Source organism: Bos indicus, chromosome 13, assembly GCF_029378745.1.
Source record: "Bos indicus isolate NIAB-ARS_2022 breed Sahiwal x Tharparkar chromosome 13, NIAB-ARS_B.indTharparkar_mat_pri_1.0, whole genome shotgun sequence".
NCBI classification, from domain to species: Eukaryota; Metazoa; Chordata; class Mammalia; order Artiodactyla; family Bovidae; genus Bos; species Bos indicus.
Window position 1 is genome coordinate 42,466,074 of NC_091772.1, and position 21,752 is coordinate 42,487,825.

The window sequence follows — 21,752 nt, forward strand, 5'->3', positions numbered from 1 at the left end:
GGACTGAACTGACTGATGAGGCATCACCTCACACCTATCAGAAAAGCTTTTATCAAAAGGACAACAAATCAGTTGTTGAAGAAAAGGGAAATGGTGTACTGATGGTGGAAATGTAAATTGGTACAGTTGCTATGGAAAACAGAATGGAGATTCCTAAAAACATAAAAATAGAACTACCATACAATCCAGCAATTTCACTTCTGGGTTTATCCAAAGAAAATGAACACAGTGGCTCAAAAAGATATATGCACCTTGTATTCACTACAGCATTATCTACCATAGCCAAGATATGGAAGCAATTGATAGACGGATAAAGAAGATGTGATATAGACATAGCTATAGACACATATATAGCTATAAATATGTGCACACATATATACAATGAAATATTATTTAGCTATAAAAAGAAGGAAATCCTGCCCCTTGCAGCAACTTGGGTGGAACTTGAGGGCACTGTGCTAAGTGAAATAAGACAGAGAAAGATAAATACCATAGGATCTCACTTGTATGTGGAATCTGAAAAAAAAAGAAAAACCAAAATGAACAAACTCCAAACTCATAGGCAGGCAGTGGTGGAGGAGTGGAGAAAATGGGTGAAGAGGGTCAAAAGTTACAAATTCCAGTTATAAGATGAATGTCATGGGATATGCTGTGCAGCATGGTGACCATAGTTAACACTACTGCATTGCATATTTGAAACTTGCTCAGAGGGTAGATCTTAAAAGTTTTCATCACAAGAAAAACATTGTAATTATGCCTGTGATATATGTCAGTTAGACCTATTGCGATCATTTCACAATACATACAAATGATCATATGCCACTCACCTGAAAGTGACATAATGTTATATGTCAATTATGCTTCAGTAAAACAAAGGCACAACCGTGGCAAGGGTTGCTTGGCTGCTTCTTGTACTCAGGAGAACCCGTCTCTGGGCACGAGTGGAGGTGGGTACCAGATGACCCGGAAGCCCAGGGGGTGCGGGTGAGGCCACCTGACTCTACCCCTGCTTTCACAGCTGTAAAATGAAGATGCTTCCCCACTGCCTTCTTGGAATTACTGTGAAAATGCAAATAAAGGATGAAGTGGAGAGAGAACTTAGGTAGGCGACTGGGGAGGTTTGGAACTGAGGACGTTCGATCGTTAAAAAAAAAAAAAAAAATTTAAGTAGTTCTAGAGATCTGTTTGACAACAGTGAGAATACCCTTAGCACTACTGAACTGTACACTTGAAAATAGTCCAGATGGCAAATTTTATGTTGTGTATTTTTACCACAATTAAAAAAGACTCATATTAATTGGAGCTCTAAGGTTCTAATTACTAGCAACTAATTGATGTGGACTCTTCTGATATAGCCTCAGGAGTAACTCCTGCCACATCTCATCAATTATGTGTGAGTCACAAGTCACATTGTTTCTCAAAAGTATCTTCTAGAATGTGATGCTATCTTAGGCCCATAGTCAGAAACTGGGGCAAAGATTAATAGCAGCGATTTTGCACATTATGTGGGTGCATTCGTTATTATGTGATTGAATTCTTGGTCTTGGGGATTTTGTTCAATTCCATCGTTCTCCAGAGATAAAAGGGACAGGTGAGAAAAACAGAAGTTTCATGTCCTCACAGGTCTAACAACTTCTCCAAATTTACGCAGAAATCAGTGGCAACGCTGATTTGGATCCAACCTTTTGCCTTTACATGTCTTGTTTTCTCCTTTTCCTTATTTGTGTGCAAAATAAAAAGACCTGTTTGAAGAATTGTGTGAGTCCATAGGTTAGAAATGAAGCAGCAACAATAACAGAGAACCAGGGTCATGGGAGCTGAACTATAGGGGTTATTTTTCTGATGTGATATAAGCCAAGTGGGAGGTTGTGACTTGGCAACTCAGTGGAGTCAGGGCTATGTCTTTCCCACTTCTTGGTTCCCAGGTGGCTGCTTCAGCTCCAGACATCACATCTGAGATCAGGGCAAGAGGTGGGAAAGGTGGACACAGCCCCTCCAGAAGACATTTGCCCACAGCTGTCTTGGGCCTGAAGCTGTGTGTGTGACCACTCTCGGTTATAAGAAAGCCTGGGGTAAGGAGGAGGATTTAACTTTTCCAGCCTCCAGGTGAAGGTGGGCGAAGGTGATGTCCTGTGGTGGGTTCTCCATTCAGCCAGTGACTGTCATCCCCCTGTGAACAAGAAGAGTGCCGAGGGATATTCAGGGATGCAGTGGGACGGGAAGACCACACCGCGTGTACATTCCATTCCAAGAGTGCGGTTGTAAGTCCAATTTCTTCATAAGTTCAACAAACATAGCTTAGGTACCCAAGCTCCATTCCAAGAGTGCGGTTGTAAGTCCAATTTCTTCATAAGTTCAACAAACATAGCTTAGGTACCCAACTGACATAATCAGCTGCACAGTCCTGTACTGTAATAGTTTATGGTGCTTTTCACACAAATAATGCATAAAAAAGACATTAAATCATGTTAAATCTTACAATACGGTACCTTGAAAAGTACAGCAGTACCAGCTACATCATGCTTTCATGCTTGCTTTCAGACGTCCTGGACTTGAAATAACGATATCATATTACTGTACTCTGTAACATACAGTAAAGCGCACACAAGCCCGACCACTTGTAGGGGATGCATGCACGCCACAATGTACACCAGACAGCATGAAGTAACTTCTGTGACTGGACATGCGAATGCACACTTGCTTCTTTGAAAGGGAGCGTTTTGAAGGTTCATGTGTAGGAGACTTACTGTACGAGTAAACACAAGGGACCACGGTGGTTTGCTGGTGACAACTCGCGTGTAGTGTGCAAGGGAGTGATGGCAGGCAGGTGGAGACAAGGGAGGTGACAAACCTTGGGCTTGAGCCCAGCAGACAGGACCAGGGCTGAGCAGAGCTGGCTCAGCCCAAGTGACCACATGCATCTCCTGGGGGCTGGTAAACACAGGGTCTGGGGCAGCAGATCGGAGCAGGGGACCCTGTGTCCCCCCCAGGCACCGAGCTGATGCTGTTGCCTCCCTCTGAGTGGCCCAGGTCCAAGTGGTTCTCAGAGTTGGTGGCACAGTGGATTCACCAGGGGATGCTGAAAACTGGTTTATACACAAATAATGTACAGAATACAAATTGAGTTCAATAATGTTTAAAGGAGCAGCTGAGTCGGCTTTTCTTACCGAAACACCTGTTAAAGCGACACTCGCCAAACTCTAACGCACACGAAACCCTCAGGGATTTGCAGACGGGCCGAGCGGGGCTCAGCAAGTCTGGGTCAGAGCCTGAAATCTGTGTTTCTAACAAGTGCCCTCTGATGCTGATGCTGCTGGTCCCAGGTCCCCCTTTGCAAGCAGGTGATGAAGGGCTGAGAGGGTGGGAGAGGGTGGGGGCATAGAAGAGGCGGACCGTATCCCTTGTGCCTGGTGTGAGCTGAGGAAGGGTCCCAGCTGCGTAGTGGGTGAGGCCAGCATGCTGCTGACCCTTATGTGTGGGCTTATTCACTGTATGTAAACTTACATGGGGCTTTCCTGGTGGCTCCATGGTAAAGAATCCACCTGCCAAGGTAGGAGAAATGGGTTTGATCCTTGGGTCGGAAAAGGAAATGACAACCCACTCCAGGATTCTTGCCTGGAAAACCCCATGGACAGAGGAGCCTGGTGGGCTGCAGTCCCTGGGGTCACAAAAGAGTCAGACAAAACTGAACAACTAAACAACAACAACAAACTTGCAGAGCCTGGATTTAGGGTCAAGAAGTAATATATATTTAAAATGTATCTTGTGTAATATTTTTTTAAAAACAAATGCTAGAGTTGGCAATTGTTGTGCCTCTGGGTTGACTGGGGTGAGTGTTGCAGGTCGCATGGCTATGGCCCAAGCCCAGGGGGGCTGTCCCCCCATCCTACAGTCTCTAACATCTGTGCTCTGCTCTCTCCACTTCCAAACCAGAGACCAGTGCTGTTGGTGCTAAGAACGTGATAGACTATCTCACAAAGGCTCCAGGGCACTCCTTGGCCGCAGGGGGGCTAAATAAACACAGTAATGCAAGTGTGTAGACACCCACAGTGGGTATGTGTTCACGTGTGCATATGTGCACATGTGTGAATCATGCATGTCTCCTTCCTTCCATAATATCTTAACCCGTGGGAGGTACAGTAGTTTGTTTGCAGACATGGGTTACAGCTTCCCGGTCCCAGTGGAGCCCCAGCGATCACAGCCTCCTGAGTGATCCCAGGAGAGACCAGCCAAGAACCAAGGAGCCTGGCTCAGCCCACCTAGTCACCCAGAGGACCCAGAGGCAAATAAAACAGCTGCCATTTTAACCTGCTAACTTTTGGGGTGTTTGTTACACAGTGAATAATGACTGATGCCCGTGGCTAGAAAAACCTGGGCTGGAAATATATCTGCATAAAAATATGTGTTTGAACTGCATTCAATACTGCAGCCCTGTTCTTTGTTTTTTAAATTTTGGCCATGTTGCACAATTTGCAGGATCCTGGGATTGAACCCAGGCCATGGCAGTGAAAAGGCTGAGTCCTAACACTGGACTGCCAGGAAGCTCCCAATACTGCAGCCCTTGAGCGAACATCAGATGGGAGTTCAGCATGCCACTCGCTACCCTGCAGAGAGGAAAGGTGGGAAGTGACACGGCCGGCACCCCTGAGCCCCTGCAGAGGACCTGCCCCACGTGAGCTGCTGCCTCCTCGGGGAACTGGACCTAGCATCCCAGGCAGACATCACTCCTTCTTCACCCCCACAAAGTGTTCAAAACAGTGCCGTGTGGACTGACCTCCCTGTCAGTGACCTAATTGTGGCTTCACTGCCCCGGGGTGGCTTGAGAACAGGTAGACCAGATGGATGAGTACTGGAGCGAGGTGGTGATAATCATCTAGGTTCCAGACTGACTGTCCCCTGGGCTCCAGGACCAGCTAAGGGGGGACCAGTGTCTTCTGTGGCGTGACCCAAGGATGTGGGTGCAGGGAGCCCACCCCGTGGGCACACTGGCTCTGCCTAGAGAGTGGCATCCCCCTGTGTCGGCCTTCGCTGAGGACTCTGCATCCTGGGCCCACATGCCTTACCGACAAGCTGAGTGGGACTAGGTGTGAGTGTCTGCAGAACAAGAGTTGAATACGGAGACACTCTCTCTGCCAGGATCCTCAGCTAGAAGCATGGGTCTGGGTCAGCCAGGACTGAGCCCGGGCTCTGCTGGCTCTGGGACAAAAGGGGGTGACATGTAAAAAGCCTCCTGGGTTGTCATCATTTCTCTGGTGGTGACTCAGCCCTGTCCATGGTCTTGGCAAGTCTGAGCTGCCTGTGGAGGCTGAGATTCCTGCCGGCGCCCTACCTAGAACTGGACGACCAGCTCCTCGTAGAAGACAATATGTTTGGCAGACAAAGGTCACGTTCCTTCCCTGTTCCTTTACACACACACACACACTTGCATATGCACACACTGACATATTCACACACGTGTAGACACACACATAACATACCAACATAAACCTGGGTACATTCACTCACAGAAACACACACTTACACCCTGAGCAGTAAACTCCACCATGTGAACATCACTGCTGGACAGAGCTGTTTTGAGGGGGCGAGCCAGAGGACAGTCCTGGGGGACACAGAGACGCCTCACGGGGCTACTCGATTCCTCATCAGGCAGCCCTCTCTCCAGGGCACCAGAGCTCCTGGCTCGTCCGGCTGGCAGATCTGAACGTGGCCCCCAGGGGTGAGTGCCTGCAAACAACAGCAGAGGGATGGTAGGAGGGAGGGGGCAGTGGGAGCCTGAGCGCACATGTCAGGCAAGGATGTGGGTGGATCTGGGGCCCAGGTTTTTAGGTAAACGGATTCTCTCCGTTCTCCCCTCATGATGAGCAGCTGCAGGCAGAGTCTGCAAGGGGGTCTCTTCTGTTGTGCTTGGACCTCCTTGTGGCTGGTCTGTGTCCACATGGGATTGAGGTTGGGGTTGGGGGAAGAGTACAGTTCCCAGAGGAGTTTATGTAAGGCTTGTCTTTGCAGCTTCTTGATTTTTATAGAGAGAGTTATTGCACCCAAAATAGCAGTCATGCTTTGCCTGTGAGCTCTTGGGATGGGGCTTGCTTGGGGTGTTTGGAAACTGGAGAGAGGCTGGGCTGGAGGGGCGGTGGTGGGGAGGCGGGGGTGCACAGAGACTGTGCTGGGGGCTCTGCGGTCCACTTGCCCGGGGCAAAGCCCTGGCTTATCCCGTGCCCTTTGCAAAGGTATTCAACTTCTCTGTACCTCGGTCTTCCTATGAATGAAGAGGAGGCCCCAGTTGTCCTGCCTGGGGTTGTTACGTGAGCTGAGATGAGGCAGCACTCAGTGATGTCAGCTGACGTCAGGGCCAGCTCAAGGGGGCGTGCACTGCCTCATATGGGGCCTTGACCAAGGCTGGGCTTTGCACAGGGGGCCAGGCCATTCTGGAAACCTGGACAGCCAGGGCCCAGGTGGGCACAGAGGAAGGCAGGACAGATGCCCAATCAGCAGCCACTCCAGATGCTCTGTAAACTTGAACCATCTGTGTGGGACTGAGCCAGGGAAAAGGCGAATCCCAGGGGATCCTGACCACCTCCCAGGCCTGGTAGGGGGTGCCCAGTACAGATGGCCCTGGACTCCCTCAGAGCCTGACTGCCATGCAGGTGAGGGTGGCTGTTGAGAGCAAGTGCCAGGAGAGGGCTTCTCAGGTGGCACTCGTGGTAAAGAATCCACCTGTCAATACAGGAGACAGACCTGGGTTCGATCCCTGGGTCAGGAAGATCCCCTGGAGAAGTGCACGGCAACCCACTCCAGCATTCTTGCCTGGAAAATCCCATGGGCAGAGGAGTCTGGTAGGCTACAATCCATAGGGTCACAAAAAAGCCAGACAGGACTGAAGCAACTTAGCACGCACACACGCCAGGAGAGGGCAGGTGGAGTCCTGTGTAACATGAGGCTATGGGAGCATAGTCCTCAGGAAAGTTAGGGAAACCCTGACTATTTTGTAAATATCGTTCCCTTTCCAGTTGCTGTGAAATCAGTTTTGTTGGAAGAATTAATTACACCAGCAAACCTGACCACACAGTCTTCCTTGCTCAGAAAGTCTGTACATTCATAATTATCTGTAAACCTTGTTAAAGGTTAAATGAACTCACTTCCTAGGTCGAGTTCCCCTTGGGGCAGGAAGCCCACATGTGTACACACTTCTTGAAGTTTGGTTCCTAATTTTAGTGTATTTATTTTTGCTATATTTTCCTCCAAATCCAAACTATCCTTGAAGTGAAATGAAAGTCGCTCAGTTGTGTCTGACGCTTTGCAATGCCATGGACTGTAAAGTCCATGGAATTCTCCAGGCCAGAATTCTGGAGTGGGTAGCTGTCCCTTCACCAGGGGATCTTTCTCCAGGGGATCTTCCCATGCAGAGATCAAACCCAGGTCTCCCACATGGCAGGCTGATTCTTTACCAGCTGAGCCACATCTCCTGTATTAATATAAGTTCTGGAGGTGTTCAGCTGGCCTTTCCCTAGAGTCTCCATGTGGAGCTGTGGTTGGTCTGATTTCCTCAGGCCGCTCTGCTGACCAGGGACCCAGAGCTGGCGCTATTTCCTAGTCACTGCTGAGTCTGATATCATGGACAGGGTGAAGCCAGAGCCTGGCAGCAGAGGCACGTTGCCCACTCACAACCAGACCAGGTCAGAGCAGGCTGAGTGTGACCAGTGCCCTCTTTCAGGCCCAGCAGTGGCTGGTCTGGTGGTGAATCATGAACAAGCAGATTCAAGCAAATTCTCAGGTGTGAATGATCATGGACATGAAGCAGGCACGTGGGACAGTGTGGGCTGGAAGCTTCCAGAAAGACCACTTCTCTATCCTGTGGACCACTGAGCGTTTTTATGGGCCAGGCTATGATGTGAGCGACCAGAGAGTGAGGCTGGCGTCAGCCACTAGGCGGCGTGGGGCTGGATAAGCAGTGTAGACTGTGGAAGAAGTCTGCAGGTTCACATGACAGGTAGACAGGCCACTGTTGTTCAGTTGCAAAGTTGCGTCTGACCTTTTGTGACCCCATGGACTGCAGCACGCCAGGCTTCCCTGTCCTTCACTATCAACCAGAGTTTGCTCAGTCTCACGTCAGTGATGCCATCCAACCGTCTCGTCCTCTGTTGCCCCCTTCTCCTCCTGTCCTCAATCTTTGCCAGCATCAGGGTCTTTTCCAGTGAGTCAGCTCTTCACATCATGTGGCCAAAGTATTGGAGCTTCAGCTTCAGGATCAGTCCTTCCAATTAGTATTCAAGGTTGATTGCCCTTAGGATAGACTAGTTTGATCTCCTTGCAGTCCAAGGGACTTGAAAGAGTCTTCTCCAGCACCACAGACAGGCCATTGGAATGGTATCTATATAGTGGCCATGGATGGTATCTGTAAGAAAATGACTTTGGAGCTGAGAGCCTAAGGACAAGAAGGATCTGGCCAAAACCAGACATGTGTCGAGGGTGTTGGCACAGCAGATGAGACCGAGCAGACCTCACAGAGCTAGCCTCACTGATGAAGAGGTGGGATCACATGGCATCTCCAGGCGGAGGGGCCAGACCCAGGTTGTGTTCTGAGTCCATCAAGACCCTCATGGGCGGTTGGAGCAGGAGAAAGAGGCTCTGGTTCCTGAGTGGTCCAACTCTGACCATGAAGGGGAAGCAGGTGGGTGGGGCAGGGCCAAGGATGCCTGGTTGGGATTGGGCTGCCGGTGTCACACAGGAAGAGGCAAGTGAAGGATGGCTCAGGTCTGGGACCACGAGACTTGGATGTCTATGAGACTTGGATGCCCTCGAGGCTGGGCTCCTGTCCTGTTTGCTCACTGCCCCATGTCCAGGGCCCGAAATTCAGAGGGTGTTCTGTGCTGTGCGGAGGTGGGGGAGGAATACAGGGAAGGCGGGCTGATCCCCTGAATTACCAGGGGGTACCCAGCTGGCTGCCAGCTCAGAAGGGACATGTTGCCTGCCAGTGTGGACACCACCAGCACCACCAGGCTCAGAGGAGGGTACTGAGCCCAAGGACTGGCTGAGCCTTCCCCCGGAGGAGAGGGAAGAAAGGAAAGATGAAGGAAGGAGCTAGAGTTCTCCTGGCTTGTAGAGTCTGAATCCTGGAGACCCAGGATCAGCCCAGGAAACAGAAATCAGGAGCCACAGAGTCCTCAGGCTCCACCCTTCGAGATCTCAGGCCACAGGGGCCCAGGCTGGGGGCTCAATCACCCCCTTCATTTACTGAGTATTGGGGTCAGGGAGGCTGGAGAGGAACAGAGGCTTCTCCAAGAAGGTGAGGGAATTGTGCGTGTGAGTGTGGTTTGTGATGGTGCATCAGAGATCACACTGTGGGGTTGGGGTGTGAGGTGATCAGACAGTAAGAGATGTCCGGTCCCTGGGTTGGAGTTCAGCGCTGGGGGCGGTGATGGAGGCCTGATGCTCTGGAGGGAGAATTCAGAGAGGGGAGGGAACCCCTTGAGAAGCCAGGAAGCTGGGTGAACCCTGAAACCACAGAACAGTGACATAAGGGGTAATTGGTGGCAGGTGTGACATCGCCCACTTGTGAGTGTTCCTGCAGGTGGGATGAGGGAGCGGGCAGGGAAGGGGCTGCCAGGACCGGCCACAGGGAGGACCCGGGGCTCCAGTGTGGTCACTGTTCCCTCTGCTGTGCAGAAGCCCAGAGTGATTGCCCAGCAGAGCCCCTGCATGCTGGGGAAGGGACCCTGAGAGGGCACCACATGGTTCTGGCTCTCAGGAACCCCTAGGGTGGGAGGCACTTGGCAGCCCTCCTCCTCCTCCAAGGTGGACCCCCAGATGCCCTCTATCGCACAGGTGGGTGTGAGGTCCCTCCCAGCACTCAGAGTGTCTCTGTAGGTGCCCCTGCTAGGAATGATTTATACTGCTCAATTCAAGGTCCCAGAAATGCCAGTTCTCATTTGTTACATAGCATCGGTCAGTTAGAAAGAATTTCTATTTATCGGGACAGTCACTCTTGTACCTACTATGATTGTGGTCATTGACACTGTACTTATTACACTTACCCTGAATAAGGTAAGGCAAGGATCTGGCCTGGCAAAGAACACATGTATCCGAGTTCCACTAAGACGGGATGTGCCAGCTCAACTCTATGACCTGAGGCCAGGGAGAGCAGGTCTCTCTAAGCTACTTCAGGTGACAGGCCTGCCCTCCATGGGCAGGAAGCATCTTTCACACCCACCTGCCTGCTGCCCCACCTTACTGGAGGTCAGGTACATGACCACCCTTTGGGGGTACCCTCTACATTGCTGCCTTTTGGGGAGATACAAACATTCATCCTTTGTTGCCCTCACTCCACTTATGTCTTGAGCTTAATCCAGTGTATAATCTGAACCCATGTCATTCCATTCCCCTGGTTACCTGGTTTATGAGGGGTGATGGCAAGGAGGCTGGGGTGTCACCTGGGTTGGGACGGGAGGCAGCTTGTGTGAGACTCACCTCACTGACAATCCTAGCCTCCGACAGTGTTGGTTAGGTTGGAACAAACACGGTGAAGAACTTTCCTTTATAACAAACCAGTGGGGTTTTACTCAGACCTAAGGTCAAATCCTAAAACTTGGCCTTCACTTTCTTCAGACTTAAAATGGGAGCGATTCTGAGTAATCCCAAACTTTTGAGGGCATTGAACAAGATCACCTGGGGGAAGTATATGAACCCCTAGCCTAACAGTGACTCTCCGGTAGGTGGGATTGTTACTGTTTTGTGTTCGGTAGCCATCAGGCTGCCCTACATTGCAGGAGCAGCAGGAGAGGAACCCTATGTCTTGCATTTCTGTGTGCATTTTCGGGTAAGTTTGTCACTTTCCGCCCAAAACCCTGCTTCATGCTGACAGGGTTGCCCAGAATCTGCTGGCTGACCTGCGGGCCCTTCCGACCATGCAGTTTGCAGTCCGTGAACACAGAGTGTCTCTGTCTTTACTTAGTTCTGTAATTGCTTTAATGGTGTCTCGAGAGTTTTGGGTGAACACATTTCAGCTTCTTTTGTTAAATGTATTTTATCCTTGACTCTCAAAGCATGGTGTTGTGTGTGATGGTATGAGGGTAGGCTTCCAATAGACCTGGGTGTAAGCTCTGCCCCTGTTCCTGACCAGCAGCTTGAGACAGCTTCTCTCACATCTTCTTCCTCCTCCATAAAGTGAGAGTCAGGTCCATTAGTAGTGGGGTCAGCAAGGTGATGACCCAGAGTAATGAACGCGAGAGTGCTCAGCACCGAACAAGTAAATTCTAGCTGTATCCTTCCTTTACTGAGTGTGCAGTAAAAATTATGATTTTTTTTCCTACGTATGACATCTTGCCCCCATACGCTAAATTAAAAGCCCCAACAGAGTCAAAGAAAAAAAACATCTACTTGTACTTTAGATATTTTAAAACATTCTTTCATTTTTTCTTTTGAGTGATAAAGTTTTTATCTATTTCTAAGATTTGGTTTCTCTTTATCTCCCACTCCTGAAAAATCCCTTTGAGTTTTTTTTTTTAATTTTATTTTTGCCCTTGATCCAGCTTTTATGGGCTGATTAAAGAATTTTCTCTCTTCCAAGTAGCACGAATACAACTTCCTCTGTTTACTACCTCAGTGCTGGCTCACGTGTTCTCAGAAGCGTGGAATTTTTACAGGACGTAAAATCCAGGGCAACACTCACATCCAGGCCCCGCAGGGCACTGTGTTTCCCACATGGCTTCACCGTCTGACTCTGTGAGGCGCTTGGTTAAGCACGGCCTTAAAGATGCTGACACAGATCAGCGTGTCTATCTAACATCAGCGCTGCCCGGGGAGGAGTGCAGGACAGCGGCTTGGAAGCCACTGCTGGGGGAGATCCATTTCCCACAAAGCAGAATAAGCCACGCACAGTGGGGACCTGTGTTCAGGACCCCAGGGAGGCCCACGGGAACGTTTTTTAATTAGTGGAGAAAATTGAAAGCAGAAGCAGATGGCTTACCAACTCTACCATACAAACACTAAAAACACGGGGAAAAAATGAGATTTCCTCAAGCTAGCAAGCATCTGGAATAATCTGGCACAGCTTTTAAGAAAAGAAATATATCTAGGTCTCCTGATCTAGGTACTGAGGGTATTTGCATATTTCATATATTTAAGTATGTTATTTATTTTATACTTTAAATAGTCATATCTATGCTTTGCTTTGGATATAGTTTTATAGATAATATACTAAAACTCTTGAACATTCCTACTTAATGGTGGTACAGGCTGAGTGTTTGTATCCCTCCCAAAATTCATGTTCGAAGCCTCTACTTCAGATGTGATAATATTGGTGGGTGGGGCCTTGGGGAGATAATCAGGGAGGGATGAGGTCTTCCCCAGTTGGGTCAGTGGGTAAAGAATCCACCTGCAATGCAGGATTGCCAAGTTGCTTCAGTCGTGTCCAACTCTGCAATCCCATGGACTATAGCCTGCCAGGCTCCTCTGTCCATGGGATTCTCCAGGGAAGAATACTGGGGTGGGTTACCATTACCCTCCTCCAGGGAAATCTTCCAGACCCAGGGATCAAACCCAGGTCTCTTATGTCTCCTGCATTGGCAGGCAGGTTCTTTACCAGTAATGCCACCTGGGAGGCCCTCATGATGGGATTAGAGGCCTTAAAAGAAGAGGAGGAAGCAGGTCTCACCCTCTGTAGTACAGGCACCCAGGAAAAGACACGGGGAGGAAGAAGCCATGGCAGACAAGGAAGAGACCCTCGCTGGAAACCCACCACACTGGCCCCTTGATCTCAGATTCCAGCCTCCAGAACTGTGAGAGGATGCATGTCAGTCATGTAGGCCGCCCTGTCTCTGGTGCTTTAATGGCAGTTCAGCTGACTTTGTACCGCCCTTGACACCAGCCCTGGGTGACAGCTAAGATATCATCCAGCCTTCGTATTTGTTCCAGGCCCCAAACAAGTCTGTGCACAGCCCAGCCGGGTCCATGTCTGTGTCCAGCTGCCTTCCTGACATGGTATCTGCATGGAGAAGAGGATGAAGACAGGCTCTGAGGCCACATAGGCCATTTACAGGATGTCCAGGACAGATAGGCTGTAAGGAGCTTGCCCACTTCATCCCCCTGTTACCACCCACCACACTTCGGCTGTACCCATGGAGGTAAAGAAGACGACCACTCGAAGTCTCATCCAGGAGTCTCGTGTGCAGGTGCCTTTGAACCTTCAACTCTGGGAGTCCAGGCTCCTTAGAGCAAACACCTGCCACTTCCTAACTGTCCAGCAATAGAAGCCCTCAGCCTGCAGGCTCACAGGGCCAGGGAGCAAGGGCTGGAAGTGACCCTTGACCAGTGGTGGACCAGGGTCAGTGTGCAGAGGCCCCTTAGGTGGGATAACTCCACCTGCAGGTTTTGTACAATCCCTGGACTCCCTGGTGAGATGGGGTCCAGCTATCAGCGGCAGGAACAGTTTAACAATGCACACCTTCTTGCCCTCAGCCTTGCTCCCCTCTACCTGCTCCACATTTCTGGAACCTCCTCCCTGATAAACCCTTTACACGCCAGTCCTTGTTTCCAGCCTGCCCAGCAGACTTGGGCATCACTGTGGATGTGGAGTTATAGCCCTACTAAGATGGTGGTCCTGCCAAGATTGTGCTTCTCTGCTGCTCAGGAGGTAAGCTCTGTCCCGGGCCAGTGAGGGCAGGGCTGGTGTGTCACTGGAAGGCAGTGAGCCTTGGGAAGCAGCCTTGCTTGTGCACGGTGTTGTTGCTCTGATTCACAGAGCATCACAGCCTCTCAGGATGAATCATCTCCCGGGCACAGACGGGAGTGGATCTGGAGGAGACAGAACCTCTCCAAATCCCCACAAAGGAGCCTTCTCCTGCAGAGCCAACATGACTGTGAAACAACTATTCCCTGTCCTCTGCAGGCATTTCAGTGACTTTTAAGGGAAAGCATCAATCCATGGATGGCCCAGCCAGAATCCCTTAAGAACATGTAACTTGCATTTCCGGATCAAAACCACATCCCTACGTGCAGGACCATTTGTCCTCAGGTTAGGAAAGCATGAAGGCCTGCCAGGCTGTCCTCAACCATCCAAGGTGACAAAAACCAAAGGTCATAGAAGAAAGAAGAGAATGCCAGCAACCGTGTTGCAAAGCATCAGCTTCCAACATGTCTGGAAAGCACCTCGGAGAGTTTTATCTGTATCTGTGTTTATTCCGCTTTCAATTCTGACTAGTTAAGGTCATCTCTGGATATTAACTCTGACAGATCCACTCTGCGCTGATTCAGAAGTCATGACATTGAGCATGACACCCTGTGCTCCAAGTTACCCATGGAGGTAAAGAAGACTACCACTTGAAGTCTCGTCCAGGATCCATCCTTTGCCCCAGATTCATAGCCGGGGTCCCAGAAGCTCTGTGGCCTTGAAGCAAAGCTGGTCCGTGAAACACCCTCATCCCTCCTCTGAGTTGCTCCTCCCTGTGGGCCATGGAGTGGGGCTGGCTTTCCTGCTGCTGATGGCCAGGAATCTACCAGATGGGTCATGCATGTTATCAATCACCTGGGCATGACAAGGATGCTTGGCAGTTAACAAGACTGGTTAACCAACCATCCAGCTAATCCATAGGTGATACTAATGGGTAAAGAGAAAAGATTAGGAGAAAAAATGAGACAGAACCTGGAGAGAGGTCAACGCCCCACATCCTATCATGGTATCCAAAGTGACCGAGAGCTCACAGCCACAGTGCAAAGGAGGGAGACACTGTGAGCAGCATGACTCACAGTGTCCAAGTGGTAAAAATAGCCTGGACTCATGCGAGAATCATCTATTTCTGCTCCTGAGTTGAGATGCAAAGTTGTCCTGGAAGCAACATCACAGTGCGATGCACAGCATCTCCCGAACACCCCGGGTGCCTCCCCACCCCTCTCCCAGGCCCCCTGCCCTACTCCACCCTGCCCACAGCTCACAGCCTCATCACTCAAGTCTGCCTCCCACCCTCAGGTAGAGCGTGGGTTTCACAAGAATGGGGCTTCCTCACTCGGCCCCCCATGTGGCCTTCAGCACCAAGGACAGCGTCTGCCGCTGTTACTGACTGACTGGATTGAAGAACTCCCCTTCCATCAGGTATGACCTTGCAAAGAAGATCCCAGGGTCTATCTGGAGCACTGTTCCCACAAACCCAGGAAGCCCCAAGCAGGACGGTCAACTGACCATGGTCCCTCATAAGAGCCCTGGCCTGAAGGGGCCATTTAGGCATAACTAGAGAGAAGAGTCTGGGTCTCCTGAAGGCACATATGGGCTTAAAAACAAAGGCCAGAAATGAAGGAAAGAAAACCCCCTAAGAAGAGAAAGGGATAAAACAGACTACCGGACTTCCCTGATGGTCCAGTGGCTAAGACTCTGCACTCCCAATGCAGGGGGCCTGGGTTCAATCCCTGGTCAGGAAACCAGATCCCACATGCCACAACTAAAGAACTCAAGTGCCTCAATGAACATCAAAGATCCCAGATCCCACATATTGCAGCTAAGACTCGGCAGAGCCAAATCGATAAGTATTTTTAAAATAAATAAATCTACCTTTTGGGGAAATTAAAAAACAACAACAACAGACTAAGGAAATGGGAAGGAGGTTAAGGGTTGACTCAATATTAACAGTGGGGAAATGGAAAGTTAGAACCAGGGGTGATATTTAACTATCAGATAACTTAAAGCTCCAAGAAGGAAAAAAAAGGCAATGAGTTTAAAAAAAATTGAAAATAGATGTGAAAACAAGCAAATAAAAAAAAATACAGGCACAAAACTAAGAGGAAAGCCAAAAGTTAAAGATTAAAATTTTAAATAAAAACAAAAAACAAATGAGCAAACATATGCTAAAGCAAGAATAGAAATTGAAAGCTAAATAGATACAGTTCTTCAAAACAATAAAAAATTTTTTAAAAGGACATGATTTTTCCAGCTCCCAACCCCTCCTCCCCGCACTCTGGAATGATTGTGAGAATTGAAGGGAAAAGAAAATAGAGGTAGAAATAAGGAACCTACAGATTAACTAAAGAGTACTGCTACCAGGCCAATAAGAAATAAAAACACAATTGCCAGGACACCGGGGCCTACAACAGAATGCATTCATTGTGATTTAAGAAAGTAACACAGCATAAAAAGACCATAAATAAAATATATGAAGGACAGCACAGCCTTGAGGAGTAAATCTCTCTCTGGAGTGAATATCAGTTTACTGTAAGATGTCAGTGGGTCCCTGTAATTTTTGCAGAAACCCCTGGCACAGACAGCAGTCACTCAGAATTTATGACCCACTGGGCTGCAGGCAGGTTGTACTCAGTCCCAGAGGGACTCAGGGATTCAGCGAGTGCACGTGGGTGCACACACACAGACACACGCAACTTCAGCTCGTTGTCATTTTAAAGTAAATCTGGGTCTCTGGATTCTTGTGAACTGTTTATTCTTTTTTTTCTGCCCTCAACTTATTTAGAAGGTATACTTTTTATTCACATTGCTAGATGTGATTCTTAAAATGTTATGTGTACTCCTTAATTAGTGCTGCCATCATCCTGCTCCTTAATGATGTAAGTGAAAGTGAAGTGGCTCAGTTGTGTCTGACTCTTTTCGACCCCATGGACTGTAGCATCCGTCCATGGCTTCTCTGTCCATGGGATTTTCAAGACAAGAGTACTGGAGTGGGTTGCCATTTCCTTCTCCAGGGGATCTTCCCAACCCAGGGATCGAACCCGGGTCTCCCGCATTGTAGGCAGATGCTCTTACCGTCTGAGCCACCAGGGAAGTCCTTAATGATGTAAGGATCGTAGAATTCTCCTCCCATCTTGTGTGATTGTTCAGAATTTCTGTTCCCTCTCACTCCTCTCAGAATTCGTCATTACTGCCGCATGGTTGCGGTCATCTTCTGTAGTCAATGCTTATTAACGATTGACCACATTTCTCCCTTCCTTACACCTTCATTTCATTTCTTCATTCTGTGATCAGTTTTCTTTGGCTGGAGGACATGCTGCAGTAGCCCTTTCAGTGAGGGTCTGTTGGTGGTTCTCAGTGTTTGGCCAAATGGAGTATGTTCTCATTTGTGAAGAATAGTTTAGGTATTGAGTTCTAGGTCCAGTGTGTTTTCTCACTTTCTCTGACATCTTGTTGATTTTTTTTTTTTTTTTTTATGATTTCTATGACTGTTGGTGAGACATCTCCTCTTGGTTTGCCTTTTTCTTGGAGACAGTCTATACATTTTCCTCTGGTTAGGATCATCTTTCTGTGTAGTTTTTCTCTAAGATGTATAGGTGTGGAATCACCTGCATTATATGCTTCTTTCACTAGTTCTGTGAAAGTGAAAGTCACTCAGTCATGTCCGACCCTTGTGACCCCATGGACTGTACCCCTCCAGGCTCCTCTTGTCCATGGGATTCTCCAGGCAAGAACACTGGAGTGGGTTGCCATTTCCTTCTCCACCACTAGTTTTGAGAAAATCTCAAATCTCCTTAGACGTTGCCTCTTCCTTTCTCAGTGTTCCCTCATGCTGGAACCCCACCCTCTCCCTGCAGCGTTTCTATCAGTTGATTAAAGGACATTCTCATTTTATCTTCCTGCCTTCTCCTTGTGCCTCCCGTTTCCCACTGTATGCTGACTGCAGGCAGTGTCAGCACCGCCATGCTCCTGTGCTTTAATTCTCTCATCAGATACATTCAATTTGCTCATTAACTCATCTGTCTTATTTTAAACTCAGTGCATATTTTTACTTTAGGAAATTCCAATTTGCCTCATCTCTTTTGAAAGTGTGCTTCCCCCTTCATGATTTATTAATGCTTCCTCCTTGCATGCCTTGAACATCTTGAAAGAGACTTACCAAATCACTTCTTACTGTTCCTAAGTTCTTGGGAGGCAGCTCTGTCCACTGACATAGACACATGGTGGGTGGTTTCTTGGTAAATTGTAAATGTTTATACTGTGATCCTTCTCTGTGGAACTCTGAAAATTCTAGCTGAGAATTTCCTGATGGGAAGGTGTGTCTGGTGGGTGCCCCAGGGATCCCTGACTTGAGACCATGTTGTTTTTTTTATGTGAATCTCTCAACTTGAGAGATTTCCTGACCACATGCATATTAACATCTCAGACCTCAGTTCCACATGACATGAAATTTCCGGCAGAAAACATGCCCCAGTCTCAGGCCCAGAGGGTCACCCCCATTGTCCCCTTCCCTGTGCCAATGAACAGTGATTTTAGGCAACACTTTCACCGGACAAGTCATCCTTTGAGAGTCCCATCTTAATGAGGGGCATCCGTTCCTACTCCTCCTGGAGGGACCACTACAACCCAAGCCTCGTTTACTGAGACTGACCTCTCCACAGGGAGGCAGTAGCCTCAGCTCGGGTGTCAGGCTCTATATTTCGTGTCTGTCTTTAACATCTCTGCCCCGGAATGTTCCCCTTGCTCTCTCGTGCGCTCAGCTCTGCCTTTGGCAGCATCTGCTGCTACGCAACCTGGTCAGAGGCTCTATCACAGGAGGTTACACATCGCATGCATGGTCTGTCTCAAAGCAGATTTCTCCCAAGAAAAACAGTGATCTGGTGACACCAGGACTGAAATAGGCAGAAACAGGGTGGGGCAAGTGCCCTGGGTTCAGCCTCTGGTTTATCACTCGGAATACATCCTGGTCTCCGTGCTGGCATCTGTGATCCAGCCTCTTGTGGTACCTGTTTTTCTAACTTTGAGGCTTACTATGTCCAGGCCCACTAGCTAAGGCCAGAAGGAGCACAGCCTGGGATCAAATTAAATTGGCCATATTCAGCCACTGCCGCAAGTCAAGGGGGCTGCATAGACTGGTGGCGGCACCCTCAGAGGAGGAGGGTCCTGAGAACTGGGGTCGGTGCTCAGTGATTCTCAGGAGCAATTGGGGAGGGGGCAGCAATGGGTGTGACTTTGCAGAGAAGCTCGGACTGTAATCTGTGTCCAGGCAGCCAGGTTGGGTGGTGGGAGAGGGCGTCACTCAGAAGCAAAGCTTGAGGCAGGTTTTTGGTTTTTTTTAGATTACATTATTATATTTTTATTGAAGTATAATTGCTTTGCAATGTTTTGTTAGTTTCAGCTGTACAATGAAGTGAATCAGCTGTGTGTATATATACATCACCTCCCTCTTGGACCTCCCCCCAACGCCACCCTATCCCACCCCTCTAGGTCACAGAGCACTGAGCTGAGCTCCCTGTGCTATATAGCAGCTTCCCATGAGCTATACATCTTACACATGGCAGTGTATATACGTCGATCTTTTTAAAATTTATTTAACTGGAGGATATACAATATTGTGATGGTTTTTGCCATACATCAACGTGAGTCAGCCATAGGCACACCTGTGTCCCCTCTCTCTGAACTACCCACCACACCTCCCTCCTCACCCCATCCCTCCAGGTTGTCAGAAGAGCTCAGGTTCCCTGCATCATACATCAAACTCCCACGGCTGTGTTTTACATTTGATAATGTATATTGTTCAATGTTGTGTCTGCAGTGGATTTCTCATGCAGAAACAAGAATTTTTGCAGGATTTCTCCCTGTCCTGGTAGAAACATTGTTACCACCAGCAGGGCTGGTTTTTCCTTTTCTCCCTTCCTGGGACTTAGCTAGCCTTTCAGGGAAATGTTTTCAACAAAGAGAAACTCCTTGTTCTGAAGGAAAGCCCGGCTCTTCTGAATTCCTGGCCCTGACTGTGTCCCTGCCTCTCGTTCTTGCTACGTTCTGTGTGTGACCCACTGGGAGCTCTGCATCTTCACTCCGTAAAGTCTCAGCCATCGAACTTTGCAGAATTCCCCTGGGAAATAGCTGGTTCTGCTCTGCTGAAAGCTAATGAGATTGACGAAGCAGCAGGTGAGCTGCGATGAGGATGTCCCCCCCGCCGCCAGCCTCCTAAGGTCTTCACCTTCTGCCATTGGTCCAGACCGGTCCGTTACTCCAGTTGTGTTTGCCAGGTCTGTGAAGACGCCAGACTGGCAGAGAGGCTGAAAATATACGGCAGGGAAAAACCTGAGACGTCGCCTGGGAAGGCTGGGCTGAAAGGTGGCTCTCTATCTCTAAGGCATACTCTGGCAGGTGCACGTCAGCTACAGATGAGCTGGTCAGTGCTTCCCCCATGAAGGTCTAAGGTACCTGAATGTTTACTGTGTCCATTAATTAGAAGGTGGGCCAGAGACGCAGCATGAGATGGTGCTTCCGTTTCTGAATCTTTGTAATAAAGTGTGTTTCTGGGTTGAAGAAGCCCTTCCTTATGAGGAAAATGTGAGGGAATATCTCTTTTAGTTTTTAGGCTCTTAGTGTACTTTAGCAAATCTGAGGTTTAGGAAAACCTCGTTGTACAGGAAAAAGCAAACCCCATCTGTTTTCGTGGGTCCCTAAGATCGTATGCTGTCCTATAGGTGTCTTTTAGTAGCCAGTTTATGGTGTGAAGGAGGAGCTGGCCGTGTTCTCCTTCTGGATTTATTTCTGCGAACTTGGGAAGGTAAGAAGCATGTCATCGTTGCAGCCTTCTTTTTACCCTTTTCCGTGAAATGGATCCTAGCAACAGCCAATCCACAGCCCACTTCAGTGCGTCTTTTCTGTGGATATGGATGGGCTGCTGTGCTGCTGCTTTGATCCTTTGGTAATTTTATTCCTCGTCAAACTCTGGTCTGCTGGGTGCATGGTCGAGTTCTCTCTCCCTCTGTCTGTCTCCCCTGTGTACACGCTCTTACACACACACACACACACACACACACACACACCCCTGCCACCCCTCAAAGCACAAGGTGTAACTCCTGCAGGTGACGCCCATTTATTAACTGGCCAAGGTGGAAGGATTTTCTGGGAAGATGTTGCAGTTTGAGGTTCTGTTTAATATTTTATTTCTTCAGTTCTGGCATGCACAGTCTTCACACTTCAATGTTTTTCTGAAATTCTGAAATAGGGATGTGTTTTACAATCCATGGCTACTGAGATTTGCTGAGTTATGACAAGGATCTTCCCTGAGCATATCTTTATGTATGTGGGCAAATTTAAGTGAATATTGACCTCATTAAATAATAATAAAATAATTTAGGGTTTAAAATATATGTACTTCATATAACTATATGTTTTTAAAATAATATTTTGTATATATTATATATACACTTTAAAATAATGCAATCATAATACTAAATTGGGAGGTCATAATCAGAATTAACATGTTCTAGAATTCTTGTACTTTCCAGAAAATGATAAAAGAAATAATTTATTTTAAACTCAAATAACTTTAAATATACCATATCTTATTGGTTAGGACACCAAAGTCACTGCTTCTTGTTTTGAAGAAAGCAATTTTTTAAAGTTTTTTTTAATCTTCATTTATTTATTTGGGTGCACCAGATCTTCGTTGTAGCACACGGACTCTCTAGTTATGGCCTGCAGGCTCAGCAGTGGGAGGCGCGCGAGACCACGGATGTCAGTGGACTCGTGGACTCTGCGGTGCCCAGACTCAGTAGCTGCAGGACGGGGCCTCTCTAGTTGTGGTGCACAGGCTTAGCTGCTCCACAGCTTGTGGGATCTTCGTTCCCCGACCAGAGATTGAACCCATGTGCCCCTTGCTGCAAGGGGCATTGGATGACCTAGCCACTGGATGACGAGGGAAGTCCCCAAAGTCATTTTTTTTAATATGGTAAAATGCACATTACTTAAGATTTACCATTTTGACCATTTTTAGATATGCAGCTTCGTAATGTTAAGTATTTTCACACTGTTGTATAATCATCACCTCATCCATCTGCAGAACTTTCTCATC

The 21,752-nt window shown here is 48.3% G+C and overlaps 1 protein-coding gene and 2 non-coding genes across 6 annotated transcripts in view; 2 read left to right on the top strand and 1 right to left on the bottom strand.

Moving 5' to 3' along the window:
- The window catches only part of SYNDIG1 (synapse differentiation inducing 1), a 102,696-nt gene that overhangs the window by 12,391 nt on the left and 68,553 nt on the right, over positions 1-21,752 (top strand). The window lies entirely within an intron of this gene.
- Positions 15,333-15,405, top strand: TRNAG-CCC (transfer RNA glycine (anticodon CCC)). Its single transcript has one exon. It is a non-coding gene; the product is annotated as a tRNA-Gly (tRNA).
- Positions 16,681-16,753, bottom strand: TRNAC-ACA (transfer RNA cysteine (anticodon ACA)). The gene has a single exon. It is a non-coding gene; the product is annotated as a tRNA-Cys (tRNA).